Here is a 13,027-nt window from a genome sequence, read left to right on the forward strand (position 1 = left end):
TAGGTTTCAACATGAAATATAACCCAAGATTATTTGCCACACTAAGAACATTTTATTTTTGACTTTTAAAAACTTTAATTGTTTGACTTGTTTTTGAATTTGGATTTTGAATTGGTTTTGAACTAACACGAGATTAGCAAGAGTAACGGAGCTGATGCGACATCATTAGCAGAGGTTCACTTTAGCTTAATTATCCGGGCGTCACAAATCTCCTCCACTACAAGAAATATCATCCCGAGATTTAAGAGGTAGAGTAAGGGGAAAGATGTGGTTACGAAATTCTATCGAGACTTCTCGGTCTTGGTTGCTTTTCGTGAAGAGGTCGATCCATAACGTTGATTTCTTCATTCCTATGCATCAATGCATCATGATGAAGTTTTCGTCCTTTCTTCGGGAACTCCATCGTACTTACGGTGGAACAAGGGGGTGTTATTCCGAAAGAAGACCTCTGCAAGGTTGACTACCTGGTAGCTAACATTGGGGAAGGTGACGAAAAGTAACTCTCGAACTGCAACTTAAGAAAATTTCGAGAGCAAAGTTAGAAGGTACTATGAGAAGTACAAGCGGGTAGGCAATCATTTGATGCTTGAAACAAAATGTGAAAGAGGCCTAGAGCAACGAGAATAGGTATTGTGTCTGATACCATAATAGATTACTAGGAAGGTGACCCGTGAATTACATATGAAATCAAGCGTGAGGAATAGCTTTGGCAACATGGGTGTACAGGAGAGTCAATTTTCGATCCTGTGGATGTGTTGGTTATGGGCCCACCATGTGGGTTAAAAGTAGGAAGGCGATGACGTCTTGCACGATCATGTAAGCAAGGTATGTCAGAGGATAGCCTATCAGTTATGTCGGCAACAACATCAATACCAAGGGCAAGGGATGAAGAGAACCATTTTCCTTCTCGTTGAACGAGGCGGACCAATAGGCAAAGTTCTCATCCATCCGTGGCTACCGGAATGTCATCAACAATAGTAACAGGGTCTTGCTGACAGAATTGTACAACGAGGTGTTTACATAAGCAGGAGAATATTACTGCTTAGATCATATAGATCAGAAGAAAGTTTAAACCAAACAATGGAAAGGAAGATATGATTATCAGATTTAAACAGAACAATGGAAAGGAAAATGTGTTTAAACACATATTTCAAGGTTATATACTTCCCAAGGACAAGCAGAGCATGGTATCCATGACAAGATATAATGTAGAAAACTCTTTAGGTAAGGGGAGAGAAATTTCAGGACATTACCCATACAACGGTGATCGGATAATAGAGCAAGAAACATTTAACATTGGGCTTCAAATGTTCTTGTTGAAAATTGGAGTACCATAGACATGCTTCGAGATAGCATTGACATGGTCTACCAGGAAGGTCGGGCTTTGGATACACAAAGGATCCATCAGGAACAACTTATAAAATAAGTCTTGCGATTTCCTCATGGAAGAATCGCTAAGCTTGCTAAAAAGGAAACTATAATAATAGGTCCTCCGGCCAGGTGTGCTAGGCATGACATCATTTTACCGGGTCATATAAAGACCAATGTTATGACTCTTGGAAAATGTTCCAACCATCATATCTGATCGAGATTCAGATCTGATCGGTGTTAGGGTACCTCAGACTCAGGATGTCTGAGAAGAAAAGGTGCAAAACAAATTGATGAGACGATATTGTAAGATTCTTGGGAAATGTACTATGGAAGCGAGTTCCGAAACAAGAGTTTGTCATTAAACCAAGGAGAGAATGAGGAGGTGGCTGATGGACCCAATGATAATTCATCGAGATTACCAGAAAGATGGATTCCACAATTATGTGAACAAGGAGATAACATTTGTGAGATCAAATTGTATAATGATGTATGCTCGAGGGAAACATACGCAATTAAACATTGGTTGAAAGGTGCACCCGAAATATGGCTTAGGTAGCACGATCAATGTTAGAATGGTGATCCAATAACCAATAGTTAAGAATAAAGTATCAGCCGTTAAGTTCAAAGCAATAGGGTTGCTAGAAGTTTGAATTCACACATCATAGTTAAATGGCTGGTATCCTGGTTAGAAACAACACGGGGACCAAGATATGAACGGAGATGGCGAGAAGTATTACTATATCAAGAATTCTTAAGAGGTGGTGAAATTCTCACAACCTTCTTGACATAAAAATTGGTAATACTCCAAGGTAGAACATAACATAAGTTGGATAGCAAGGATCTCAAGGTACAACACAAAACATGACCAAGTTTGGGTTGGCAGGAAATCAAGGATGTTGTTGATGATAATACAATCCATCGAGGGGAAAGGATGGTATTTCTCATCATGAATTCAATTGGCATCTCGGAAGAACTCTAAATGTAGATGATCATGACACATTTTGTCGAGAGGTTTCAAGAGGATGCAATCGACAGCGACGACATCAAGCAAAAGGACTGATGCAGCGAAAGATTATTGGATCCATGGACACGACATCAACTCGGAATCAAGCTTGCTATTCGAGGTGGGGCGATAAGACGAGGAAATCAATGTAAGCTTAGCTCATCGTCGAAAATTGTGCTCCGGAAAGAAGGACCAGGTAGCACAGTTAAAATTTAGCACAATAATGATATAGCCGACCAGGCTAGGAATGACTTGAAGGATTATTAAAACTCACAAGCAACAAAAATTACTTAGGGTTATTGAACCGGAATGCGCAATTGGTTCACATATCAGTGTTCTCGGTTGACGACAACACAGAACCCAGGAAAATTGGAATCGGTGAGAAATAACAGTTGATGAAGGTTATGCAATTCCATGGTGTTCTTGAGATACCAGAGTGTAATATTCGATGGTAGATCAAAGTAAAGGTTTGACAGGTGCAATGATCTGCAGAAGACAAGTACTTCAACTTGTCCGAGAAATGGTATTTAAAAGGAGAACATGGCCGGAACCAACATTGCAAAAGGCCAGATCCCAGATATAAGATAAACTTATACTAAGGGAATATTTAATTAAAGAGAAGCTTTAATGATACGATCTACATCGTGTCCATGGGCATGAATAAGTTCAAGGTTGACTCCCACTTCTCCAATGCATAACCTTTCATTCACTTCTCATTTTCGAAGAAGTTGTAGTGTTAAAATTTTATCTGGCAAAATACCAGAAGAGTATGACTCGTGAAAACTTTCGAGTTCACACATATTAAGGAAGGCATAGGTTCAACCCATCGGGGTATCGTGGAAACATATACCACAAGCTTCATTAGTAAATATCACCATCTCAAAAGCAGAGCATGGTTGGCCAAATCAGATAATAGGATTTACCAATGGTATTCTGTATCAGGGAAAAGAACTTCTCAAGGTTTTCGTATACGAAGGACACTATCGGATGATAATTCAACAGAGGATCTGACGGTGCGTAACGGAGCTGATGTGAGCATCGACACACAACCAGTGGAAGAAACAATGCAAAGGAATTGGATTATAGAAACATCTGACTAATTCAAATCTCAAATGGAGAGGAATTATGATTTCCAAATCAAGGGATCAGAAGCAAACGCTCTGATTAAGGATGGATAAGTTGAGTAGGCTTAGGGGTACAATTGATGGCAATTTGATTGGTTGAGATCTAGCTCATGTTCAAAATGACATCTGAGCTGGAAGGATGAATTCTAGAATATGATTGAGGATTGCGAGCATCCGCAACATATTGAGTCAACGGACTTGAAATGATAGTGACAGAGCAAGTCAACGAAGATTACTAGAAATATGGAATCAACCATAATGCAGGAAGGCAAGGAATTCAAAAGCAATAGGCTGCTGAAGATTTTTAGAAAATCAAATAGTATTTCGAAGACTTTTATGAAATACATGAATCAACTGGGGATGAGAGGATACTCGATAAGTGCAATAAATTATCCGTAGGGGTAGCCAGGTGGCAAAGGACTGTAAGGCAGTAGGCTCAAAGTATTCTCGGAACAATAGAGAGAATTTCGGGGTATATTCTAATAACAAGATCAACTGGAAATAAAGTAAGAACAACAGGTGTATGTATTTATCCATAGGGATATTTCTGTGGTAAGGAATTGCAAAAGCAATGAGCACAAAGTCTCGAGAGAACATCGGAGAGTATCTTTGGAAATCCTTCAGTGCACAAAGCAATCATCTGGAGGAAGGGGCTCTTTGGGAGGAAGTATTTATGAGAACCTAGAGTTAGAGTTAGCAACATCATTTAACCCGAATAGAAGAGAGACTAGAGTCCCGGAGTAAAGATCGAGGAGTGAAAGATCCTAATACCGCCCGATGGCGGCGTGGGCCCATAAGCCACACAACCATGTTAATAAAAGTTTTGCAATGTCTAAACTCGACTTCGGCCAAGGAGTGTGGAAGGGGGATTCCTACAAGCAGTCGGCTCTGATACCAACTTATGACACCCCCGAATTAACCGTACACTAATCATGCACGCAAGTGTCTACGACCAAGATGAGGGACTCACGGAAAGATATCACAAAAAAACTCTAGACACAAATTAAAATAATACAAGCTTTATATTACAAGCCAGGGGCCTCGAGGACTCGAATACATAAGCTCGAATACACAAGAGTCAGCGGAAGCAACAATATCTTAGTACAGACATAAGTTAAACAAGTTTGCCATAAGAAGGCTAGCAAAAAAGTAGCAACGATCGAAAAGGCAAGGCCTCCTGCCTGGGACCTCCTAACTACTCCTTGAAGCCGAACTCCATGTAGAATCATCCTTGGGATCCTCTGGCTCCTGGACTCCATCATCTGGTTGTGACATCCGAAAAGAAATGGAAGGGGGAAAAGAGGGAGAAAACAAACCGTGAGTACTCATCCAAAGTACTCGCAAGCAAGGATCTTGTAGCGACCCGACCCGAATGGGTCAAGTCTCTGTGCTTAAGTGTCATCCCTGGATCGGTATGCTGACACACACAGTACTCGAAGGATTTATAACAGAGGTAAATCACATGTATAAAGTAACGTAAATACTAATACCTCAATCCATATAGCGGAAGCAACAAGGTTGTGGATTCCCATCAACACCAACGGCAAAGTTGAGTGTAGAAATCGTAACCTTAACGTATCACTTACTCGTCGTAAGATAATCCTGCAACATGAGACGTTGCAGCCCGAAACGGGTCAGTACATTGAATGTACTGGCAAATTCACACCATAGAGAATGATGAATAAAGGCTATCACTACATGCATATTTGGCTGGTGGAAAAGCTCTATGGTTATAGTTTTGCGTAAAGCCAATTTTTCCCTACTACAAAGGAATAAGTTTATTTACTATCATGGTGGTTGTTGAACATTGAGAATGGTTGACAGCATTCTCAATCCCAATTAAGTAACATCATTAAAACCCAACAATATTCATTTAAAGTAACGTGATGAGATCAACAGGATAATCCAAGAACTAGATACTCAAGATGTCCATAACCGGGGACACGGCTAATCATGATTAGTTTGTACACTCTGCAGAGGTTTGCACACTTTTCCCCACATGACTCGATCGCCTCCTTTTGTTTTCTCGCACTACATGGTGTTTGAGAAACGGATGACCGAGACATAGTCTTTTAGAAGCGCTAGCACCTTACATGTGGGGTAGACCGTACCACCTACAACCCTACATCTGCTAGTCCACCCCGTAAGAGTTCGCACAACTTAGTCAACTATGCCAGAGCCCATAGTAGCATGTGGCTGCACACGGAAGTTTCTAGTATGAATGATCTTATGATCCCTTTGAGCCTGGGTGGCGGTCCAAAAAAAAAACAGGCAAGTCTTGATAGACATCAGGTGCCTCAATCCACCCAGATGTGCGTTTAAGTTGCCACCTTAGATAAACCATTGAAATTATCAACTCACATCTGTCATGGATATCACTCACCCAATCCACGTCTAGTAGCATAGCATGGCATAAAAAAGCAAACGTAGAAGTAACTCCCAAAGGTTAATAAACAGGTAATAGGTACTACCTCATCTACTTCCCATCCCACAATTTAATTAGATCCTAATCATGCAATATGAGAGGATTGATCTAATGCAATAAAACATGGGTTGTAGAAAAGGTATGATCAAAGTGTGAACTTGCCTGCAATGTAGATGAAGATGATTCGCACTTAAAACTCTTGATAGATCTACTCGTCACACTCCGGTCAATCTATCGTAAGCAAACAATAGTAATCACACAATAAGTACTCATCTAATGCACAAGTAAAACTCGAACGAGAGAACAAACCAGAAAGTTCAACTTAAGAACTCCGGTTGCAAAGAAAGAACGAACCGAACAAACGACAAAAAACAAACGGCGGAAGAAAACAACTTGGTTCTAGCAAGTTGAAACTAGGTCAAATTTTACCATAGCAAAAACTTGTTCAAGTTGATTAGACGGAACGGCGGTTTCGAGACGAAACTCCAGGCGCTTGAATCACCTGATTCCGATAAACGGGCGAGAAGATAAACTAGAACGAAGATCGGATCTGAGATCGCGATCGCGGAATAAATCCGACGAAAAGAAAGAGACGAACGGTTAAATGAACGGGCGTCGTTAACCGGGAATAATCGGTGATCACGTTCGTTGAGACGAACGGTCCGAAAGAAGAACGAAAACCGATCTAGGGTTTTCGGAAAAGAAACCGAAAAAGAAAACGGAAAACCGATCTAGGGTTTCGGAAAAGAAACCGAAACGAAGAATCGGAGAGAAAAACCGGAAAAGAAAACCAGAACGGTTTCTTTTAAAAGAACCGAACCGCGGGGAAGAAAAAGAGAGGCGCGGGGCTACCTCCGGTGAGGCGGGGCGAACGGTGGCGACGGCAGCGTGCTAGGGCGGCGGCGGCGGCGCTATAGGGGCGGCGGCGGCGGGTGAGGGGCGCGGGGTGGGGCGCGGCTTGGGGAGGAGAGGGGGTTTGGGTTTTTGGTGTGAGGAGAGGGGGGGTCTATGGGGGTATTTATATAGGAGAGGGGAGAGATTACTTGGGGTAGGGGACAAGAAATAGAGTAGGAAAAGGAAAAACAAAACAAGGAAAAGGGGCTAGCCTAGAATCCTAATAGGATTCGGCCAGGGAAGAGGCGGCGGCTGGCCTGGCGCCTGGCGCTGCGCGCGGCTGGGGTGGAGCGGCGGCTGGCTGGGCCTTTGACCCGGCTGGCCTGCGGAATTTTTTTTTAACTGGTTCCGCGTGCAGAAAAACAAGAAAAAGAAAAACTAAACGGGCTCCAAAAACCCTAAAGTAAATTTTCCCCGACTCCTAAAAATGAGTCGAACAAAATGAACTTTTCTACGGACCTAAAATGCAATTTTCGAAAACGCGCATTTTTCCCTATCCAAAGAAAAACAAACAAACACCGGAAAACGAAATTTGATCTATTTATTAAATCTTCATTTTTCCTATATTTTGGGAAAGTCATATTATTCCCTCTCTCATATTTTGATATCGGAAAAATAATTGAAGATGAAATAAATAAATCAAATGATCCTCTTTTCAAATTCGAGAAAACTCTCAAATATGAAAATAACGAAATCTCCAACTCTCTCCGAAGGTCCTTGAGTTGCGTGAAATTTCTAGGATTGACCAAAATGCACGAAAATAAGATATGCATGATGATCTAATGTATAACATTCCAAATTGAAAATTTGGGATGTTACAAACCTACCACCCTTAAAAGGAATCTCGTCCTCGAGATTCGGAGAGGCTAGCAAGAAAAGGTTAGGGTTTGGGGGTCTTCTCAAAATCCATCGATCATCACACGGTGTCTGGGGTGCTACCACCCTTAGAATCATTGTTACGGTTCCATCAAAACTCATATACTCCATCCTTATTCTTGACAGTGCCGTCTTCTCAGATCGTAAGGATAATTCCTTCTCTAGGCTCTTCAGGTAGTGGCATAACCTTTTACTCAATTCTTCTGTCATTTCCTCTTAGTAAGGTTATTCCGAGATTGGGTCTTCTTAGCTGATGGGTCTAGCGCCAAAACTAAACAACTACCGATATCTCATGGTGGTCAACAATGTATGGTTTCTCCTGCAGGAAATGGGTCTTGGTTGATCCTCACCGTATAACCTGCGGTTGGCACAACTGCCGTGTACAAGGGAAAAATACTTATACCATTCTAAGGTTTAAACAAGGTTTAATATCGCCGTCTCTCTACTATAGGTAAGTCACTCAGATTTACCATCCCATATAGCAAAGCGAATAATAAGAGTAAGTCAGTATGGTGATCAATCCATCCCGCACCCAAATCATTACCTTGTATACGGTTTAGCGAATCTCGCATTGTAACACTCGGTCATCCTCACAAGCATTGCAGAATTTCTCTTGTCGACGAACTAAGTTCGGATAATTCCATGGATTCTGCAAGCCAAACAAACATCTATCGTTCCTTCCCAACCCTCAGGTTTTGCGTAACTCCTATAAAATCGTCTGTCGACAAAGGTATATCCACTTCCAGGGTTTTTCCTTCAGCAAGAATGTGCTTGCTTCTTGGCAGGTCCTGGGGCCTGTGGGTTATGGCACATCTCATCACTTGTAGTCCTTGAACTTATCATCGGGCAACCGATCATTATTCCAACTTCCAACTTCCTAGTATTCTTAAATCCATCCAATTGTACTGTCTTCCTTCCGTCTATTGGCACCAAACTAGGACATGATTACTCAGACTCATCATGGAATTTTCCATTGATCCATATTTCCAACATCATACCTCCTTTATATCCAATAGTAATTCATCTCTTCATCCTCATGGAATATCCCTCATACCGAGATAAAAACTTATACTTATGAAGTCCATATTCCACTTCGTGGAACATCATTATCCTTTCTAGGGTCAAGCGTCCTTGCAGGGGAATATTGGCCATCTCTGCATGGCACTTCTTCAACTGGGAACCATGAAACACATCATGAACTCCTGACAGTCCTTCGGGTAACTCCAACTTGTAGGCCACTTCTCTCATACGCTCCAAAACTCGGTATGGTCCTACAAATCTCGGGGCTAACTTTACCTTAACTCCAATTCGTTTAACTCCTCGCAGAGGGACATGCGAAGACATGCTCTGTCTCCAATTTCATAGACTACCTCCTTGAGTTTTTGAGTCTACATAACTCTTCTGCCTGGACTAAGCTACCTCCAGTCTATCTCGAATCAACTTAACATTCTCTTCTGACTCCTTGATCACATTTGGTCCAAACAATTGCCGGTCTCCAACTTCATCCTACATACTCTTGGGGCATCATACATATCGAGACAAAACTCGTATTCATTTTGTCCAAAATCCACGCAGTGGAGTATCTTTATCTTTTCCAGGGGTCAAAGGTTCTTACAGGGTACTACCACCCTTAAAATGCACAAACCTTCCATAGACCATATTTCTCTTATCCTCAAAAATGGTCAAAATCCTTCTTCATAGAGTAACAACTCATAAAATCCATATCAGTACCAACGATGCTACTTTATTCATTCTCCAATGATTACAATCTCTTGCTTTTCCATTACAAGTCTCAACTCACCACCTCAATATAAAAGAAAATGTTCTCACTTCTACTACTCTATTACTTTTGTTGCAAACTCAACTATCTAGCACAAGTTTCCTTCTCCTTGGGGCATTCTCTGGCAAAGTGCCCTGCTCCATTACCACTAAAACATATTACTTCTGACAAGTATCGAGGTTTCCTTTTTGGGCAATTGTTGAGGTAGTGCCCTGACTCCTTGCACCTGTAACAAGTGATATGACTCAGGTCCTTCCTGGAATCCAATCTTCTTCTCTTTCTGGACTTTTCCATTCCAATCAGGGCTTCTATTTCCTGTGGGTCATACTCTATTTCCTCCGTCGGGAATTCTACTAGATCCCCATTCATACAATTCTGGGAGATGTGTCCTTCTTCTCCACATGAATAGCAAGACTTGGTGCAGGGTTTAATTGGTTCTTCTTTGGGTGTGTCCTCCATGTTCTGAATCCATCGGTCTGTCTCCAACTGACCCATTGGTCCAGAAAATACAAGCTCATCTCCATTCATCCGCTATTGGGTCCATGTGGGTTTGGGGTAAGATAAGAGAGAGGGAGAGGGACACACAATACAAACAAAAGTTTTGAAAAGACAGATTTTATTTGTGGCCGTCGGGAAAACATCAAACAAATGACAGCTCGCAATCGTCGCATCTAACGTAGGTATATAACAGGGGTTTGGTCTTCTAAGGTCAACGTCGCCAAACTCTTCAAGTCTTGTTCAAGCCTCCAATGGCTTCTTCCAATCATGCTTGTCCTTCTCAAGTTCTTTTGCCAGATCATCTCTGTTGACGTGAAATCTCTCGTGACATCTTTTATTATTCTGGAGTTGCATTTCAAACTTATGGTTTCAACATCCTTCACATGAACCATGGTATACTGTCCTTCAGTTCTTGACAATTCTCCGGTATCTCGAGGTTGTAGCTCTTCCAGCTTGGCTACTCTCATCTTCAAGATCCTGAGTTCCTCATGAAATACTTCCTTGTCTAATACGACTTCCTGGAGCTCCATTTTAAACTTCTTGATGTACTACTCCAGATCCTGGTGATACACCGGCTAAGGTTAAAACTTCATCTTGCTGATAGGTGCTCCATCAGCCTTCTACCATTTAATCATTCCATGCATATGCATGCTTAGATCAGCTCGGTGACCACAGTATCAATGGTGATGACATCACGGATAACCGTGTTTCTGCCCTTGTCATTGCCATGAGCTATCTTGCCAGTTGATATCTCCTGCCTTAGGGTTTTCTTGACAAAACTTTGAGTTTTTAACTCTCCATGCTCCGGTCTTTCTCCGATACACCTTGATCTCGGGTATTGACAACTTCCATAGTCTGCCAAGTTCCATAAAGGTAGCCTTCATAAAAATCTGGGAATTCTTTAGAGCCTTCAAATTCTACTTGTCTTTGGCCTTCAACCGTTGTAGTTTCCATTATTCAGATGCACGGAAAATACTCTTCATTCTGAAGTGGTCTTAGTTGTCCGATATCTTGTACTTCTTGGAGTGGTCTCATCAGTCGAATCTTCGTGTGGTCAAAAAGGGGAAAGGGGTATGGTCTCACTAAAGGGAATATTTGAATAAGCTCAGAAGAGAAGAGAGGTAAAAGATTTTTTTGAAAGGGAAAGTTGTAGAGAAAAGTCTTTGCTACGGGCTTGCCAGTTTCTAGGGTCATGTCCTATAGTCAACACGTGCTCTGATACCATCTTGTAGCGACCCGACCCGAATGGGTCAAGTCTCTGTGCTTAAGTGTCATCCCTGGATCGGTATGCTGACACACACAGTACTTGAAGGATTTATAACAGAGGTAAATCACATGTATAAAGTAACGTAAATACTATTACCTCAATCCATATAGTGGAAGCAACAAGGTTGTGGATTCCCATCAACACCAACGGCAAAGTTGAGTGTAGAAATCGTAACCCTAACGTATCACTTACTCGTCGTAAGATAATCCTGCAACATGAGACGTTGCAGCCCGAAACGGGTCAGTACATTGAATGTACTGGCAAATTCACACCAGAGAATGATGAATAAAGGCTATCACTACATGCATATTTGGCTGGTGGAAAAGCTCTATGGTTATAGTTTTGCGTAAAGCCAATTTTTCCCTACTGCAAAGGAATAAATTTATTTACTATCATGGTGGTTGTTGAACATTGAGAATGGTTGACAGCATTCTCAATCCCAATTAAGTAACATCATTAAAACCCAACAATATTCATTTAAAGTAACGTGATGAGATCAACAGGATAATCCAAGAACTAGATACTCAAGATGTCCATAACCGGGGACACGGCTAATCATGATTAGTTTGTACACTCTGCAGAGGTTTGCGCACTTTTCCCCACATGACTCGATCGCCTCCGTTTGTTTTCTCGCACTACATGGTGTTTGAGAAACGGATGACCGAGACATAGTCTTTCAGAAGCGCTAGCACCTTACATGTGGGGTAGACCATACCACCTACAACCCCTACATCTGCTAGTCCACCCCGTAAGAGTTTGCACAACCTAGTCAACTATGCCAGAGCCCATAGTATCATGTGGCTGCACACGGAAGTTTCTAGTATGAATGATCTTATGATCCCTTTGAGCCTGGGTGGCGGTCCGAAAAAAAACAGGCAAGTCCTGATAGACATCAGGTGCCTCAATCCACCCAGATGTGCGTTTAAGTTGCCACCTTAGATAAACCATTGAAATTATCAACTCACATCTGTCATGGATATCACTCACCCAATCCACATCTACTAGCATAGCATGGCATAAAAAAGCAAACGTAGAAGTAACTCCCAAAGGTTTCATAATAAACAGGTAATAGGTACTACCTCATCTACTTCCCATCCCGCAATTTAATTAGATCCTAATCGTGCAATGTGAGAGGATTGATTTAATGCAATAAAACATGGGTTGTAGAAAAGGTATGATCAAAGTGTGAACTTGCCTGCAATGTAGATGAAGATGATTCGCACTTAAAACTCTTGATAGATCTACTCGTCACACTCCGGTCAATATATCGTAAGCAAACAATAGTAACCACACAATAAGTACTCATCTAATGCACAAGTAAAACTCGAACGAGAGAACGAACCAGAAAGTTCAACTTAAGAACTCCGGTTGCAAAGAAAGAACGAACCGAACAAACGACGGAAAACAAACGGCAGAAGAAAACAACTTGGTTCTAGCAAGTTGAAACTAGGTCAAATTTTACCATAGCAAAAACTTGTTCAAGTTGATTAGATGGAACGGTGGTTTCGAGACGAAACTCCAGGCGCTTGAATCACCTGATTCCGATAAACGGGCGAGAAGATAAACTAGAACGAAGATCGGATCTGAGATCGCGATCGCGGAATAAATCCGAAGAAAAGAAAGAGACGAACGGTTAAACGAACGGGCGTCGTTAACCGGGAATAATCGGTGATCACGTTCCTTGAGACGAACGGTCCGAAAGAAGAACGAAACCCGATCTAGGGTTTTCGGAAAAGAAACCGAAAAAGAAAATGGAAAACCGATCTAGGGTTTCGGAAAAGAAACCGAA

Source organism: Triticum urartu, chromosome 1 (genome assembly GCF_003073215.2).
Source record: "Triticum urartu cultivar G1812 chromosome 1, Tu2.1, whole genome shotgun sequence".
NCBI lineage: Eukaryota > Viridiplantae > Streptophyta > Magnoliopsida > Poales > Poaceae > Triticum > Triticum urartu.